We start from the raw sequence: 18,216 nt of genomic DNA, 5'->3' as shown, positions 1-18,216 counted from the left end.
GCCTTCCCGGGCCACAGCAGAGAGCTGGACTGGAAGAGGAGCAACCGGGACAGAACCGGTGCCCCAACTGGGACTAGAACCCGGAGTGCCGGCGCCGCAGGCAGAGGATTAGCCTAGTGAGCAGTGGCGCCGGCCAGAACATAATGATTTAAAAAATAAGCCTCTGCAGTCAGACTGCTTAGCTCTAAGTCCTGGGTCCAACCTTTAACAACCTCGTGACTCTGGGTAGGATCTCTTCCTCTAAAGTCTGTTTCTGTGTCTGTAAAAATAAAAATATGAGGGAGCTTCTAAAATTCATGGAAAATTTGCATTAAAAATGTATTTAAGAGGTCGAGAGAGTGAGTGCTCCCATCCAGTGCTTCACCGTCAAACGCCCATGACACCCAGGCCTTGGCCAGACCAAATACAGAAGCCAGGAACTCATTCTGGGTTTCCTGTGTGAGTGGCAAGAACCCCATCACTTCAGACGTCACTGCTGCCTCCCCAGCTCTGCATTAGCAGGAAGCAAGAATCAGAGCTGAAGGTATGGAATCCAGGCACTTCCATGTGGGACATGGCACTAGGCTAAATGCCCCCTCCCGTTACCTTTTAATTATATGTTTCCATGAACTTTCTGAGGCCTCCTCATAGCAATAATACCTACTTCAAAGGTGGCTGTGAAAATTAAATATCTACACAAAGAACTTGCAATGGTGCCTGGCACATAGTTAATAATGATGTTAATTCTGGTCTTTTTTTTTTAATAAAAGAATTTTTCCTCCCCATTTACAGAATGGAGTTCTACTTAGAAGTTTAGTGGCCTGTAGGCCACAGATGGACAACAAGCATGATTTATTTCATCTTTGCATAATACCCCTGGCAACCACCACCTCCTTCATCAAACCTCAGCCTGGGTTCTGGAAATCTGTAGGCAAATTTCCTACCAAGTACACTGGTCCATATGGTTCCTGTGTGGTTCCTGATTGACATTTCCTTAAAGCACTTCCGTTCTGCATTTTTAAAGTCCATTTGAATATCCCCACCCTATCTCATTTCTCTAGTCCCTTTCAAAACTGATAATTGTTCTAACTTCTCCATTTTCACACTGGTCCAGAATAATCTTTCAAAATATAGCTTTAATCTTAGCAAGCTCTTAATCACAGGTTGCTGATTGTCTATGTCTTATACTCCTTAGTTTGGAATCCAAAGCTCTCCATGATCTGTCACAAATCTTTGTACCTTTGTCACCTACTGAGCCTTGCCTCAAAAGTAGAAAATTCAGGGACCAGCGCTGTGGCAAGCGGGCTAAAGCCCCAGCATCCCATATGGGCTCTGGTTCTAGTCCCAGCTGCTCCTCTTCCCATCCAGCTCTCTACTATGGCCTGGGAAAGCAGTGGAAGATGGCCCAAGTCCTTGGGTCCCTGCACCCGTGTGGGAGACCCAGAAGAAGCTCCTGGGGCTCCTGGCTTTGGATCAGCACAGCCCCAGCCGTTGCAGCCATCTGGGGAGTGAACAAGTGGATGAAAGACCTCTCTCTCTGTCTCTCTCTGTAGCTCTTTCAAATAAATAAAATAAATCTTTTTAAAAATGTAGAAAATTCAAATGTCTGGAGGTTCTAGGCAAGTAACAGAAAGGGGCAGGACAATTCACTGGAGAGAAAAGGCATACAATTGAGTTGGTCATTACCATGTGAGACTACCAATGGTGCCAAGTCTACCTCCTGTCCCTTTTCATTTTAAAAGAGAAGTTAGAAACCTGGATTTCGTGTGGAAATGTTGGCACCTCACTTAGATTTAGAACATTATGTGACCCAGGCCTACAGAAGCCAAACAAAACATGTCTACAAATTGCATTAAGCTGGCTTTGATCTCAGCCTTAATCTTATTTGGCCCAGCAGCACTAGTTTATTCTAAAATCGCTGAGACATGCCAGGATGTTCTTCCCCTCTTCTACCCTTAGACATACTAACCTCCCGCTATTGCCTCAAGTTTCCACTTGGCACCTGAAGCACTGAGCATTCCCACCCAGCTTTGTGAGCTTCTCACTCTACACATTCTCTTGAGTAAACTCTTGCGTGCCAAACTAGATGTAACCACATGCCCATTTCAAAGGCACCTCCAAGTCAACATGCCCCATGCTGAACTCATCCCACCTGGAGAATCTGCCCTTGCCCCCAGCCCTCATTTCTGAGCACTGCTCTACTGGCCTTTTAGGCTTTTCCTGATCCTGGATCCAACAGTTGCCACCAAAGCCTGATGATTTTACCTCCTGCATCTCTCGGGTATACTTCCTTTGGTCCATGTTCCCCGGGGTGTTTTACTTTTGGCTCTTGCCACCCTCACAGGACCACTGCAGCAGCCTCCTGACATGCTTCTTGCTTGAGCCCCTGCTCCTAGGTCTCTCCCCTCCCACCCATATTCTCTAAGACCACTAGAATAAGTTCAATATAAAAAATGTCATTTTTCTGCTAAAGATTCTTTCAAACCTCCTCAGCCTTCAGGGTAAGGCTCAGACCCCTGGCTTGACAGATACAGGCCTCTGCTGTGCTACTGCAGCTTTGACTCTGGCTGTGTCTTAAGCACAGACCTTAACCCCATGTGGGCAGCTAAGCACTGAGATGTGAACCTGGGTATAGGGCTAGTCTGGACAGAGACATGCTGAAGATAAAACTTATGGGATTCAGTAAGTTCTAGTGTGAGAACAGCATGCAATGTATCTCATTAATAATGTCTTCATACTGAATCCATGTTGAAATATTTTTGTCATAGGACCCAATGCTGTGGTGCAGTGGGTTAAGCTGTTGCCTGTAATGCCAATAACTCATAGGAGTATCAGTTCGAATCCTGGCTGCTCCACTGCCAATGCTCCCTACTAATGTACCTGGGAAGGCAGCAGAAGATGGCCCAAGTGCTTGGGTCCCTGCCACTCACATGGGAGACCTGGATGGAATTCCAGGCTCCCAACCATTATGGCCGTTTTGGAAATGAACCAGGGGATGGACGATCTCATTCTCTGTGTCTTCTCCCTTTCTCTCTCTGTAACTCTGCCTTTCAAATAAATAATCTTTAAAAAAATTCTTAAAAATAAAAATATAAAAGTGACCCCAAACCGCATAAGTCCTCAATGCCCTTACCACTGTCCCTCAAGTGAAATTAGACAAAGTCGGAAGGCAAGTAGAATATTATCATTTGTATTCTTCAGCCTTATTTGGAATTAGAATCCAGACTCTAATTCATTAATCCACTTTGGGAGGCACCAAAAGAATATACTATAACTTTTTAAGAGATATCCTTTAGTAATCACAAGAGATAGGTATTCTTAGAAGTGAATGACTGCTCTATCTATCTGCCAAACTGCTACCACCCTCTATTTGTGACTTATTTTTGTCCCTGTTTGACTTTGTAATTTCTCTTTTAAGATTTATTTATTTGAAAGCAAGAGTTACAAAAAGAGCACTGCCCAAATGACTGCTATGGCCAGGGCTGTAGAAGCCAGGTTCCTGGAATACCCTCTGGATCTCCCCTTGTGGATGGCAGGGCCCAAATACTTAGGTCATCTGCTGCTGCTTTCTCAAGTGAATTAGCAGGGAGCTGGATGGGAAATGGGGCAGCCAGGACTCAATCTGGTGTTCACATGGGATGCTGATGTTGCAGGTGGTAGCTTAACCCTCTGCGCCATGATGCCAGCTCCTATAATCTTTAAATTATTTCTTGAAAAACAGAGAGAGAGAAAGAGATAGAGAAATCTTCCACCCACTGGTTTACTTTCCAAATGCCCACATGGTTGGGGCTCAGCCAGGCCAAATCTAGGAAGTGGGCTCTATTAGCATCTCCCATCAGGTGGCAGAGACCCAAGCACTTGAGCCATCACTTGATATTTCCTATGTGGTGCATTAGCCCAGAGCTAGGATTGGGAGCTGAGCTGGGACTCAAACCAGGCACTCCCATGTGAGATGCAGGCATCCCAAGTGGCAGTTTAACCATTATATCAAATGCCCACTCCTGTAATCTTTAAAAGGATAACAACGTAAAATGTTTGGGGTCTTTTGAAAGATTAAATAGGGTAAATTCAAAATCTGTTTAAGTAAACACTGTTCGTCAACAGTAAGGAGCATTACTTCATTGCATTTTGTTACTGCTGTCCTTTTTAAAATACAATAGGAAACTCTGCTTCAGATATTCCTTCCCTACCCTCCCCCCCACCAAAATCTATAAACTAAAACTTGCTATGGTCAGTAAGGGAGGGAACCTGGGGAACAGGAGAACAGATTTTGTGGGTGCTGAACCCCTGGGTCCCACAGATCCTTCCGCATTGAGGCAGTAGCACATTCCTCCTGCCACCTGCTCTCCCACAAATGCTACTGTTTTCTGAATTCCTGCCTATTTCTTGTCCTCTGGAGACTGGCATGCATTTAGGAGAAAGCATGATATTGGGCAAAACTGACATTCCTCATAAAGAGTTGCATGAGCAGAGACATGCAAATGTTGAAGATGCTTTCATTTCTAACATTTCTTAAACCAATACAAAGCTTAGAGGCCACTATCTACACAGGGAATGGACAATATTTTGTAGAGCAATCATTTTATGTTAGACTTTGTAAGGGTAAGAATTAGTCATTTATGACCTCAGACATTTGTTTAATCCAAGGTTGAAAACCTGTAGATTAGCAAGGCCTTGCTGACTGACATCTCAACCACCTGCTCCTGAAAGATTTTTCCATCATTCAAGTAACAGCTTTCGCTGACCATAGAAAAATGTTTAAATTGTGCGAAATGCTACTTAATTTTTTAATCCAAAGATAACTAAGAACTCATATCCTAAAATATCTTATTCCATATTTGTTGGTAATTATTACTTAAAAAAAAAAAGACAAAGTAGTTTGCCATTTCCCCTTCCTCTAGCCATCTCCAATTCAAGCAATGGCCATGAGCCTCTCTATGGATGACAGGTTTCCTGTCCCCTCACTAAAGCCAGAGCCAGAGCTCATTTCTATGAGGTCAGGAGCAACAGCCTAAGAGAGCAATCATCTCACTGGAACGGTCTTGGCCCTGACTTCTCTCTTGTCCGCTGCTCCCCTGGGGGGGAACCAGGGTGCAACACCCTCAGGGACATCTGATACTATTCTGCCACTGAGAATGCAGGCAGAGTCCTCTGGCTCTCTGAGAAATAGCCATGAAGGACGGGAAAGGGGGTGGCCGTGGTACAAAACCAGCCCCAGTGAAGCTGATGACAGTGCCTTAGATGCCCAGGCCTCTCCTTGCCAGATGGTTTCACAACGGAAGGGGGCCTGATTAAACAGAGCCCCAAATCAGTTCATTCACAGAAGCCCCTCAAGCCTAAGGGTGGAACACATCTGCAAAGCCAGGGGGCCACCTGTCAGGAAGGCCCAAACACGACCCATGTACTTCTCTAATTATAGACTGTGATCCAACCACATGGCGACCGCCAGCAGCCTTGTTACTCCACCCCCACACCTCCCTGGAGGGCATGAGTATTCTTTCCCTCAATATCTTTTATGTAGCATGTGTAGCATTTATTACACCAATAATTAAACTGTTAGTGTATACATGTTCAGCTGTATGACTTGGAGGCACAGTGGGTAAAAAGAAAGGGAACTACTGGACACGCTTATAAATAACTTCACCTCTGACAGCAGACTGGACGTGACAGCTGATGGACTCATTACAAAGTGCTAACAACAAAGGCAACGTGTGGCAGGCCAGGAAAGCAGGGCACAAATGCACCCGACCGAGCGTTGCAGAGCACGGCAGTGAAAGACTGACAGCTGTCTTCACAGACCTGAGCAAGGGAACACAAGCACTAGCATGAGCTGTGGCTGCAGTTAACCAAGCCCTCTGACAGATTCGAGCAGTTCAGCTATGCAGTCACCATCTCTCCTTGGCTGGGACGCCGCTGGTTCCCTGGCTGCCTGCCCCTCCTCCTCTCACACACTGGAAAGTGGGCTGGACGACAGGTAGGCCTGTGCACTCATTTTTGCTTCTAGGAGAGTCAGCTCTTGTGGGGGAGGGGGCAATGGGTATCTTTAAAGCTTGCCTGGCACTTCCAAACCTGCGGGAAGAAATGTCATGGAATATTTTCAGTGGCTGTGGAAATCCAGTTGACTCAAAGCTTTCTACTTCCCAGTTTTTAGAAACCCTCAGTTCAGAGCACTTCCACCTACCCTGCAGCCAAGCAGCGGCTCTGGAGTAGTGTTCCTCGGTTACATTCAGTTTGGAATGACTACTAAGAAAACACCCATCCAATATGTCAAAAGCTAGTCTGTACCTCTCAAACACCATTCTGCTCCAATACACTCTTTAAAATGTAAACTCAGAGAAAAGAGCTTGGCCCCTTTAAAGAGACATGTATGTTTGTAAGGGAGTGAAAAGCCTGTTAGAGAGGTTAATGGATAATCTGGAAATTTGTTGCAAATGAAAACTTTACACTACCCTTTGATTTCAAAGTAGGATGAACAGAAATCTTCTGAATGGAAAACGAGGGTCTTACTTGTTTTTCCTCTTTCAAAAAACCAACTGTTTCCTCTATTTCTGTTTTTGTGAAGAAAAGGAAGTCAATTAAAACAAGTGGGGCATTCCTTATGAGGTTTTGCATGAGCACTGTACACAGGCTAGCAAAGTGAACAGATTAAAGGTGGAAGAAAACTAACCCATAGATCTGTGTGCATTAAAATTAAGCCCTTAATGTGGGGGGAGGGTGCAATAAGACTTTCCAGCCACGAACAGATGTCCATGATTAGATCAGGCCCCAAATGTCACTTTTGCTCGCTCAATGCGATCAACTGTGCACTGGGACGAATATGCCTGTGAGCCACACCTGAGGAAGGCTGCCCTTTGCCTGCGGAGGCCCGCCCGTGTCTGCTTCCACATCTTCCTGTTGTGGTGCAGGTACCTGCCGCGTCTTCAACAGCTGCCCAGCTGGAGAGCAGACCTTTGGCCTGACAGGACGCTGGCAGGCTCGGGTAGTTGGTTCTGTCTGTTTTTTAAAGTCAGACTTTCCATTTCATTAAGATGGGTCTCCATGGTGTCGAGTCACACAAGGCACTGTTGAGACCGAGTGAGTCAGGGCTGCAGAAAAAAGAAGTGTCCCTGGAACAGGCCTTATTTCACAGCCACCAAGGCACAGCAGAGGAGCTCAGCAGGGAGACATGGCTGATGGTTTAAGGAAGTTGGTCTAGTTTTGAAAAACCCAATTTTCTCACTCTAAAAATTTTGGCAAAGCCTGTTATGTTTCCCTGCTTTTTTGGAAATAAATAATTTTCCTTGAATTAGGAAAATAGAACAAAAAAAAATTTCTAGAGAAATTGTCAACCACAACTGATAGGGATTTAGATGCCACTTTAAAAAACCTTGAATATGAGAAGTTTAAGGAAGATTTCATCTTAAAAAAAAAATAAACCACTAGGCTTTTCAGGGAATTTGAAATTAGTTATCCTGATGCTAATTTCTGTGCCAGATATTTCACAACTTATCAAAAGTTGTTGTTCCTTCATGAACAATGAAAGGTATTCCACCCAAGTCCAAATTTGATTCTGAAAAGTTTTTTCTTTGAGTCTCATTCTTAGCACACCAGATTTACTGCTCTCTCAGATCCTTAGTTCCTGGCTAGGCTGCATGGACACCCAGTATGGTGCATTAAGATCCTGCCCATTTGGGGCTGGTGCTGCGGCTTAGCAGGAAAAGCCGCTGTCTGCAGTGCTGGCATCCCATATGGGCACCAGTTTGAGACCCGGCTGCTTCACTTCCGATTCAGCTCTCTGCCATGGCCTGGCAAAGCAGGAGAAAATGGCCCAAGTCTTTGGGCCTCTGCACCCACATGGGAGACCCAGAGGAAGCTCCTGGCTCACCTCCAGCTGTTGTGGCCATTTGGAATGTGAATCAGCAGATGAAAGACCTCTCTCTGCCTTTCAAATAAATAGATTTTTTAAAAAACACCCCGCACACCTGTGAAAATACTAGCCTGCCTGTGGGCTGTCAGCATGACGGCACTGAAGGGCTCCACCAGTCCACAACCTGCCTGCAAGACCAGCGACCTCAGTACTTCCGCAGAGCACGCTGAAGGCACGCACTGGCTGCAAACGGTCCACAGAAGCAAGCTCCTGTCTATGTGACCCAGGCTCTGGCGAGGCATCATAGGTTTTCATGTTCTACCCTTATTAAAACCCAGGGAGGCATGTGCTCTTTAAAGTTACTCCCGAGTCACCTATAAGCTACATATACATGCAGACAAGTATTTGTGGGTATGGAATCTATAACCAAAAGTTGGATGACATGAATTTGGAAAACTAGTCCAAAGGTAACAAATGCACTCAATAAAAGGCTAATCTAAGTAAGCTTAAATTTTAGACATTTAAAATAGGCTTCACTTTAAAATAGGAAGGGGTAAATTCAGAAAGTATTACTTAAAACACTAGAATGTGGGGTAATGCTAACTTTGCTTAATTAATGATCCTGGCAATATGTTAATAAGCCAGATATTTTATAAATTCTCAAAACTAGTTCTATGTCTTCTTGAACAGTAAAAGATGTGTAAACTGTTTACTGAAATTCTAATTCATTTAGCTTAAGGTATACCTGATGTTTTAGAAAAGCATAAGTTAAGGCATTACCTTCTTATTCAGTTTAATTCCACCCTTCATTCTGCATTGAAAAAAAAAATTCTTCCATGAAAACTTTACCTTCTTCTAATCTCTCCTTACTAAGAATCAGGATAGGGGCTGGCACTGTGGCGTAGCGGGTAAAGCCGCTGCCTGCAGTGCTGGCATCCCATATTGGCGCCGGTTCAAGTCCCGGCTGCTCCACTTTCAATCCAGCTCTCTGCTATGGCCTGGGAAAGCAGTGGAAGATGACCCAAGTACTTGGGCCCCTGCACCTGCATGAGAGACCTGAAGGAAGCTCCTGGCTTCGGATCAGGCAGCTCCGGCTGTTGCAACCAGTTTGGGAGTGAACCACTGGATGGAAGACCGACACCCCCCCCCCCCCCACACACACACACACACTCTCCTTTCTCTGTGCAACTCTGATTTTCAAATAAATAAATACATTTAAAAAAAAAAAAAAGGATCAGGATAATGATGTTGGCTGGATAGCTACTTTGCTAAAGACTCCTACCTATACTTCCTCTTCAGGCTTTGTTAGGCACACAGTGTTGAATCCTTTCTATTAGCCCTAAGAGTCAGCTAGCTGCGGACTGCCTCCCTATTATCATCCCACAGATTCAGTTTCTTTTTTACCAGAATGAAGAGTAATTGTTGCGTGGGGCAGACATTTAGCTTAGTAGTTAAAAAGCCCATGCTGCATATCAAAGTGCTTGGGTTCAATACCTGGCTCTGGCTCCCAACTCCGACTTCCTGCTAATGCACACTCTGAGAGGCAGCAATGATGGCTAGAGGTATTGGGTTCTTGCCACCTACATGGGAAATCTGGATTCAGTTCCAGCTCCCAGGTTCAGCCTAGGCCAGTCCTGGTGATTACGGGCATGTGGAGAGAGAACCAGCAGATGGGATCTCTCTGTCTCTCTCTCTCAAGTAAGTAAGCAATTGTTAGGGTTAATCCTAGATACATTTTCCTCTCACTATTGTCATTTCCACATACAAGAGTTTTTCAACAAAGTTCATGGAAAAATGGAATTAAAAGATAAAAACATTTTGAAATCCACGCGTAGTGTTTTCATAATATGTATTTTCCTTTTACAAGCATTCTCCAAAAAAGTTCATCACATAAAACTCACCATTTTAACCATTTTTCAGTGACTTAAGGTATTAAGTACATTCACATTGTTCTACTACCATCACCACCATATCCAGGATTTTTTCGTTTTCCCAAAATAGAGCTCCATTAAACACTAATTCCTTATCTTCTCAATCCCCTGCCCCTGGAAATCACCATTCTACTTTCTGTCTCTGTGAACTTGACTCCACTTGCTTAGTGGAATCATATTTATCCTTTTGTGTCTGGCTTCTTCTACTTAGCATGATGTTCTCAATGTTCCATGTTGTAGTACATATCTAAAGCATTTTCTTTTATTTCTCCTTTATGTTACAGGTGGGATATCATTGATTTAAAAAAAAGATGATGCGTAGAGGCAGGTAATGTTATCTAGGGATTTTTATTTCAGGAGAGAAAGGGACACACTGTGCTAGGGCCTTACGTGGATGCTACGAAGGCGACAGTGATGCAGAGGTAGAAACTAAGCACTTCACAGGAAACAGAGGGGAAGGGCGTCATCAGGCAACTCCCATCGCAAAATTCAGACTGGGCCTTCAGGGTTGAAGAGCTAAAGCAAGGAGACACCTGACAGAGAAGGGCACTTGATGCCCAAAGATCAACAGGAAGCTGGGAACTTTCCTCTGTGGAAAAGTGAGAAGACAAGGTCAAGAGCCTGAAAACTGAGGCAGCTCCCAAGGAACATGGAACACAAAGAAGAAAACCATGGGTTCCCGTGAACAGAGGTAACTGTGATACTTGATTTTTGTTGATAACACAATAATGCTTCAGAAATCCAATCAATATCCATCAGCATTTAAAATTCGACAGCTGTGCATGTGGGCCAAGAAGGGTGTGGGCTCTGTAGCCCATGGGCCACCTGCCGGCATGTCAGTCCTGTGGAAGCAGCTGGGAGCACTAGGCTTAGGGGAAAAAGCTCATCTCAGCAGGACTGCGGCCCTCCTGCCGGCCACTTCCAAGCCAATCTAAATGAGTGTAAGATCACTTTTATTTCGATTTTTAAACTTTTAGACCTCAGCCTGTCATTAACTGTGTACATGACCCAAGAAAGTCTCTTAACAACTAACTCCTTCCCTTGTGAGATGGAGAGAAAACATTCCCACCTTCAGGAGACATATGTTGAAGAGCAAATAAAAAAAGAATTTGAAGAACACAAAGTGCTACTAGCATGAGGGAAGAACTAGCAGACCTTGTACTTCAGCAACTCAACCTGCAATTGTCCAAGAGTACAGACTGAGAGCCAGGTACAGGGGCTGGTGCTGTGGTGCAATGGGTTAAGCTGCCACATGGAAGCACAGGTTCGAGTCTCAGCTGCTCCAGTTCCATTCCAACTTTCTGCTAATATGCCTGGAAAGCAGTAGCAGATGGCCCAAGTACTTGGAACCCTGCCAGCCATGTAGGAGATTCAGACGGAGTGCTGGGCTCCTGGCTTTGGTCTTGCCCAGCCCTGGCAGTTACAGTCATTTGGAGAGTGAACCAGCAGATGGAATATTTCTCTCTCTCTCTCTCTCTCTCTCTCTCTCTCTCTCTCTCTCTTTCAATTATGTAAATAAATCTCAAAAGACAGCCAGGCACGTGCTAGGTGCTGGGGCTGGAGCAACGAAAAGGAGCCTGTCCTAGCCCTACCCAGGCTAACCTCACCTTACCTGCTTCCTTAGGTGCCCGCCCCTTCCCCACACACAACCTCCCAGTGTATTTGTAGATAAGTCCACAGTTTTCACCAGCTTTTCCCATACTTACATTGGATACATTATACAGTATAAGGGACTGACAAAAATACATCATTGCTGCTGCTTCATTGCAGTTAAAATGAGATATTTTTAAATGTTAGTGGATTTCTTTCTCCCCTACCAATTTTAAATCTCTCAGAGGTTTGGGGCGTACATTCTAGGGATAATATTCATGCCTGAGAAAATTTTCATGCATCATTTCTAAAAACAACTGCTGAATTATCTATAAATACTGATTTTTAGCCAACTACCTACCTGTAATTTGGAACACATGGCTTGCTGCCCCTTTCTAAAAGCAACAGCTCTGCTTTGGTTTACTGATTTGTAAATGATCAGTTTTCTAAATTTCTCATGTATTAACTATGTCTTCTCTTTCTATCAAGTTCTAAGCTCTCTTGTCTTACATATTTTTTAAAACAGTCTTTAAAAAAAAAACCACTTGTTTTGATGAGAGTGTTCTGTAAATATTTAACTTTGCCATTAATGAGTCACAAGTGGCCAGAGAAGTAAAGATCCTTATTCATCTCAAGCAGGAGAATGCTGGTGAATACTGCCTAAGGCACAAAACTGGTAAATGGGCAAATTTTCACTAACCTGAACAGTCAAATTGCAGCAGATGTTGAGATCTGAAGGGAAATAAATGCAAGGTTAGAAAAGCTAGGAAAGCAAGAAAAGCACAGATACCATTGAAAAAAACCTGAAAAACATGGGGACAAAATAAAGAGAGGCCGTCTAAGCATTCACTTGATAGCACCATCCAAGAACTGGCACAGTTTATTATTAGCAGACATCAGCAATTAACAAAGTATATGAAAAAACAATGCCTGGGTCCTACAGCAAAGTATACATGAAGTTTTCATTTTCAACTTGCAGACTTTAACATAATATATCAGATAAAAATAAGTTGGATTAAAAAACGTTCAACTGCTGGCTGCTCTTAAAGATACAGGCTGCAGAAATTCTGTTGGAGGCTTCCGCCGGCAAGAGGAAGCTGTTATCTCAGCGCCTAGTCACCCACTTCGCCCACAGACCACACTGGCCCTCTCCTCTGCAGCAAGGCTGCCCTGAGCGCCCATGCTGAACTCGCATGCATCATCACCGCCCAGCTCATTTTGCTGGCTTCAAAGAAAAGCTCACGTTTGAAAACTACCTTATATACATATATACACAGACACAGACAACTCTGTGGGAGATAGCATCCCTTTTCCCCACTGCTTCCCCATACCTGGAATGCTGGAAGCACACCACAGGTGCTCGGGCAGGATCTGTCACAGAAACTAACGCTTGAACAACAGTGGTCACAGAATGACATAACTTTGTCTAAATCAATTCTGCCGGCACTCTTGCTGCTTGCTGTGCAGCCCTGAACCCAGTGAGCCCTCTCTGAGCTGAAGGGTTCTTGTCAATTAGCAGGAGAATCTATACTAGTGCTGTTTCCTAACGAAAGGCTATTACTGTGCATACTGAATCAGAAAATATACATGTAAAGGCCAATATTCTCATATTCTTTTGTTAGTTCTCATAAAGTGAAACATTTCCAGCCCACATAATAACAAAAACTTAAAGAAATGTATGCAGAAGTTATAGGAGTTCAACGGATTCGCACCACACAGTGAATCCCAGTGGGTAAAGTCTGATACTTAGATTGATAAATTACACAAAGAAATATCTTTGTGCCAAACACATCTTATAGGCCTATTTTTGAATGAAAACTAGGAAAACAAAAATTACAGGAATTAGGAAATGTGGATGGAAAAACAACCTGATTACTTTTTAATTCTGCAAACTGTTAAAACACGGTGCACAGTTAATAAATGTCAAAGTAACAATCAACATGAAGATAAACAGAATAATAAACTGAAACCAAGAATACAAAGGAGAAAAAGATAAAGGGTAAGTGAAATCTTTAACTCCTAATATTTAAGCCTTGAGGTCACAAAATTTTAAGTTCAGCTCTTCTTACCTGGCTGTAGTGCCAAGAAGACTGAGCTAGGGCAACTTCAATTATACAACTGCACATGAAGTCAACAGAAAACATTTCCAGAACTCCACAGCCACCACCAACAGGGCTGGGGCCGTGCAATGGGCCCCACGGCTTGGTGTCTGTCAGAGCCTCACAGTGACGGGGCAGACAGGACCCACAGCTTCAGCGGCCTGGCCCAGGATGCATGGCCCTGCAGTCTGCAGGATGCCACTGCACGCCTTGCCTAATCAGCCCAACTCTGCCACACAACCACTTTGACCATGAGCTCCAAATATATCCACAAAAGACAGACCACAAGGCCAGTGCAACTGCCACTGGCACCTCTGGGAGAGCTGGACTATGCCAGACTGGCAAAACAACCTCCTGGAGATGAGGGTGACCAGGCTTGGCTAAGAAAACAATTTCATTGCTTCATTTTGTCTACATTTACAATTTAGGTTACAATAAGCCTCCATTTATTTTGCGTGGATATTCTTGGATGTTTTACCCGGCTCTGCTACTTTTATAAATGTGACTTCTGGCAAGCGACTTAATTTTCTATGCTTTAGTTCCTTTAAATGTCTTTGAATGGGGGCGGAATACAGTGAAGTGATCGGTGCAATCTGTCACAGCTCCAAACTTACTGTTATACTTTTTGGCACATCTTTGGATAGTTTCTTTAAAAGTCACCCTGAAAAAAACCCAGGCTTGGGCCTTGGCTGCGCCATGTACTGGTCTTGCAACCCAGAGCAAGCCATCGCCATTCCCAGCCTACAGGGAAGCACTGCTGATGCCCATCTCACAGGGTTGCCCCAAGACCCCAGGGAGAGACGATGTTTATGGGAACTTCTTGGAAGCCAAGCATTAAATAAAAACATGGAAAACCTATGTGTTACATTTGTCTAATAAAAGCAGTTGGTGGTTTAAGGCAACCCCCTGCATAGCTTTGAGGACTAGGCAAGCAGAATGTTAAACTGTGCCTGGCAGCCACCATGCTGCCATTGTCCTCGCAATGCTACTCCAAGAAAGAACCTGGTCTGCTTAGCATGGAGGCCAGCAGTTGGGCTCCTCCATACTCAGCGTTTTTCCAATCTGTCATGAGGGCGTAAACCCTCTGATTACAAGTGAGCTAGATGGATACAGGATACCACAGGGATCTGGCACAGGGGGAGAGGTGACTACATGGGCAGCGGGGGACACCACATTGAGATGTGCATGACCCTTGAACTTTCCCTGGGTGCTGAAGTCTGCCTAACGGTGCAGGTATGTAACATGGCCCCTTGCCCCTTACACTCTGGAAGCCTCACAATAAGTGATGAGAACTTTTGCACAAATGCCAGAGAAAGCTGCAGTAGGCACAAGCCAGCAGAAGTGTCTGTGGGATGGTTTAGACACCAGAGCCACCTGGCAAATGTCTGGCAAAAGCCAATGACCCTTCACATTTGAAATTTGGAAGATCTCAAATATTTTATCAAATAAAATGTGAGATCCTTTAAAACACAACGAAATCCTGGTGAAATGTATACATTCACAAGAGGGAAGGAACAGTTTCCCAACACACAAACTCTTTAGGGCACTCTCAAGCGACTGATGATCCACCAGGGGCCTCCCATAGTGATGCTAACACTCAGGCAGCTGACTTTCCCCATGTTCCAAAAACAGCATTTACGTTAACCAAATGATAGGACAAACGCTGTTATAAAATTTGTACATGTGTCCATTTTTGCTCTGTTGTACATAATCTTTATTGAAAAAAAAAAAACCAAGAAGCCATATCTGGCCCATGTTCTGCTTATCGGGGGTTTGTATGGCCTCAATTTTCTCATATTTACAATGAACTAGAGATCAAAAGAGGAGATGGGGAGCAGCTGGAAATAAGGCTGCATGAAATCCTCTTATTCCCACTACAGCAGAACAAAGGCTCTGAGTTCTGGGAAAGCTCAAGATGGCCTTTGTACTCATTTCTGAGAGAACAGAAAAATGTGCAAGGCAAAGTAATCTTTGGTACAGACCCAACATGAATGAAAATGATAGCATCCCATCTTGGGTAACACGATGAAAGAACAGCAGAGTCCTTCATAAAAAGAACATGGGACTTAAATCCTGTGTTCAAATCCCAGCTCTAAGCATAACTCATAAATGACTCTGAAACAGTATACGTTCACAGAATGGTTTCTTTGGCTCAAAAAGTGTTATTTATTACACTGCTGCCACACTCATCCTTGTGACAGTTATTTGCAGGTTCCCTGCAAATTCTAGACACATGATCAGTGCTTGCCAACTGTCACCTGACTCCATCTGAGGACATCACACAGACATGAGAGGGTGTTTGCTCTTCCTGTTTGCAAGGCTCAGCACCCTGGGCTTGGGCTCGGAGCAGCCTCCCTGCCCTGACCAACAACGTGAACACAGGTGCTGTGGCTGGTGAGATCTACCAGCACATTCCAGGCCTGACTCACGGGGACATCTGCATTACTCAGAGCTAGAAAACACCTCCTGAGATATGCCCTGTTTATTGACTTGTTTGCCTCAAAATTACATTTCAAGCTTAAAAATACAACTTGTTTCTTCTCAATTACAAGTGGACTTGGAGTCCCACTTATTGCCCCTGGAAGCAGGCAAATGATTTATCTCTTAATCATAGCATCAGGTAAACGAGATCTTTCTATCAAAGTTTCTTTTGAAAATTACTTATATCTTAGCATAAATTTCTTTGAAAAACAGTCTCATGAACTTGTTTGTAACAGATTTCAACACTGGTCAGTCACAGTCATCTTCTTGATAAGAGAACCACACACGTTTAAAACTGAAAAACTAAAACAACCCAATGATAGTCAACGAACAGAGGTATCCGAATAGCTGATGTCCATGGTGAGTTAACAGTGGAAAGATAGGAACACAACTGAAACCAAGTCATCATCCTCACAGTGAATACGGAGCCCTCCGCTGGTAAGAAGTTACATCATTGCTATTCCTAGGCATTTATCAGTCACCTGACTGACCTGGCCCAGTGTTCAGTGCTCACCCAAAGCTAGGGAGAAGCAGGCAGTTAGCCTAGGGGTTAAGACACCTGCTAGGCACTGTGCTAGATGCTTGAGATCTATCACTGAACAAAACAGAGAAATCCTCACCCTCATGAATTGACAATCTAGCAGAAGTGTATACTCACACAGAGATAGCAAGCAACCATCATAAAAAAACCAAGTAAATTATATAATATATTTGAATGTGTTAAGTGCTACGAAAAAAATAAAAAGTAGGGGCTGACGTTGTAGAGTAGTAGGTAAAGCCGCCACCTGTGATGCCAGAATCCTATATGGGCACTGGTTCAGTTCAAGTCCCTGCTGCTTCACTTCCAATCCAGCTCCCTACTGGTGTGCCTGGGAAAGTAGTGGAGGATAGCCCAAGTGTTTGGGTCCCTGCACCCACATGGGAGACCAGGAAGAAATTCCAGGCTCCTGGCTCTTGGCTTTGGTCTGGCCCAGCCCTGGTTATGGCAGCCATCTGGGGAGTGAGCTAGGGGATGGAAGACCTTTCCTTCTGTAACTCTGACTTTCAAATAAATAAATCTTTTTAAAATGAAAAAGTAGTGTGAAGGGGGCTAGGTTTCCAGGTGGTCAGGAAGCCTCATTAAAAGACGAACAGAAGGGCAGGCTTTTGAGTTAGGATGCCCACAATAGAGTAGCTCTGTTCAATTCCTGCCTCAGATTTCTAGTTCTAGCTTCCTGCTACTGTAGACTCTGAGAGGCAGCAGGTGATGGCTCCAGTGACTAGGGTCCTGCCATCCACGTGGGAGGTCTGGACTGAGTTTCTAGAAGCCAGCTTTAGCCTCTAGCCCAGTGCTTTTCTGGACATTTGGGGAATACATCAGTGGATGGGGGCACTCTCTCTTTATCTCTGCCCAGCAAACAAACAAGCAAAATTTTAAAAATAAAGAATGGATAGCCACAGGGACATAGGTGGAACAGCTGCTGGTGTTGCCCTGCAGTTAGGTTATTTCAAAATAGTGCGCTGTGTTATTATTATTATTTTTTGATAGGCAGAGTTAGACAGTGAGAGAGAGAGACAGAGAGAAAGGTCTTCCTTCCGTTGGTTCACCCCCCCAAATGGCCGCTACGTCAGCACGCTGCACCGATCCGAAGCCAGGAGCTAGGTGCTTCCTCCTGGTCTCCCATGCAGGTGCAGGGCCCAAGCACTTAGGCCATCCTCCACTGCCTTCCTGGGCCACAGCAGAGAGCTGGACAGAAGGAGGAGCAACCGGGCAGAACCAGTGCCCCAACTGGGACAAGAACCCGGAGTGCCGGCGCTGCAGGCAGAGGATTAGCCTAGTGAGCCGTGGCGCCGGCCAGTGTATTATTTCAAAATAGCTAGAAGAGAGGATTTGTGAAGTTCTCACCACAAAGAAATGGCAAATGTTTGAGGGAGAGACATGCTAATTACTGTAATTTGACATTACACAGTGTATACATGTATCCAAACATCACACTGTACCCCATAAATATGTATAATTATGAGTCAATATAAAAAATAAGCAAAAAAGGAAAACGAAGTGAAGAAAATTTAGACAAACTGTCAACTATCATTTGATGTTACATGTTTTAACTTAAATTTTAGAAGGTCAATGGCAGGAGCTGAGTGGGGTCAGGGCACAGGGAGAGCAGAGATCAGAGGTGGGAGGGGCTGCTGGAAGGACACTGGGAGCCATGGAAGGATTCTGAGCAGAGACTTTTGTTTCTGTGAGGAAAGCAGTGTGCAAAGGGCAGAAGGAAGCAGGGAGGTGGGTTAGGAGGCTCTGGCAGTG

General features: G+C 44.4%; 1 protein-coding gene across 2 annotated transcripts in view; it reads right to left on the bottom strand.

Annotated features, from left to right (window-relative positions):
• Positions 1 to 18,216, bottom strand: part of SLC16A10 (solute carrier family 16 member 10) — a 161,018-nt gene that overhangs the window by 29,227 nt on the left and 113,575 nt on the right. The window lies entirely within an intron of this gene.

Source organism: Lepus europaeus, chromosome 3, assembly GCF_033115175.1.
Source record: "Lepus europaeus isolate LE1 chromosome 3, mLepTim1.pri, whole genome shotgun sequence".
In the NCBI taxonomy this organism is placed as follows: Eukaryota; Metazoa; Chordata; class Mammalia; order Lagomorpha; family Leporidae; genus Lepus; species Lepus europaeus.
The sequence above is the reverse complement of the archived record's forward strand: the minus strand, read 5'-3'. Positions and strand labels throughout refer to the sequence as shown.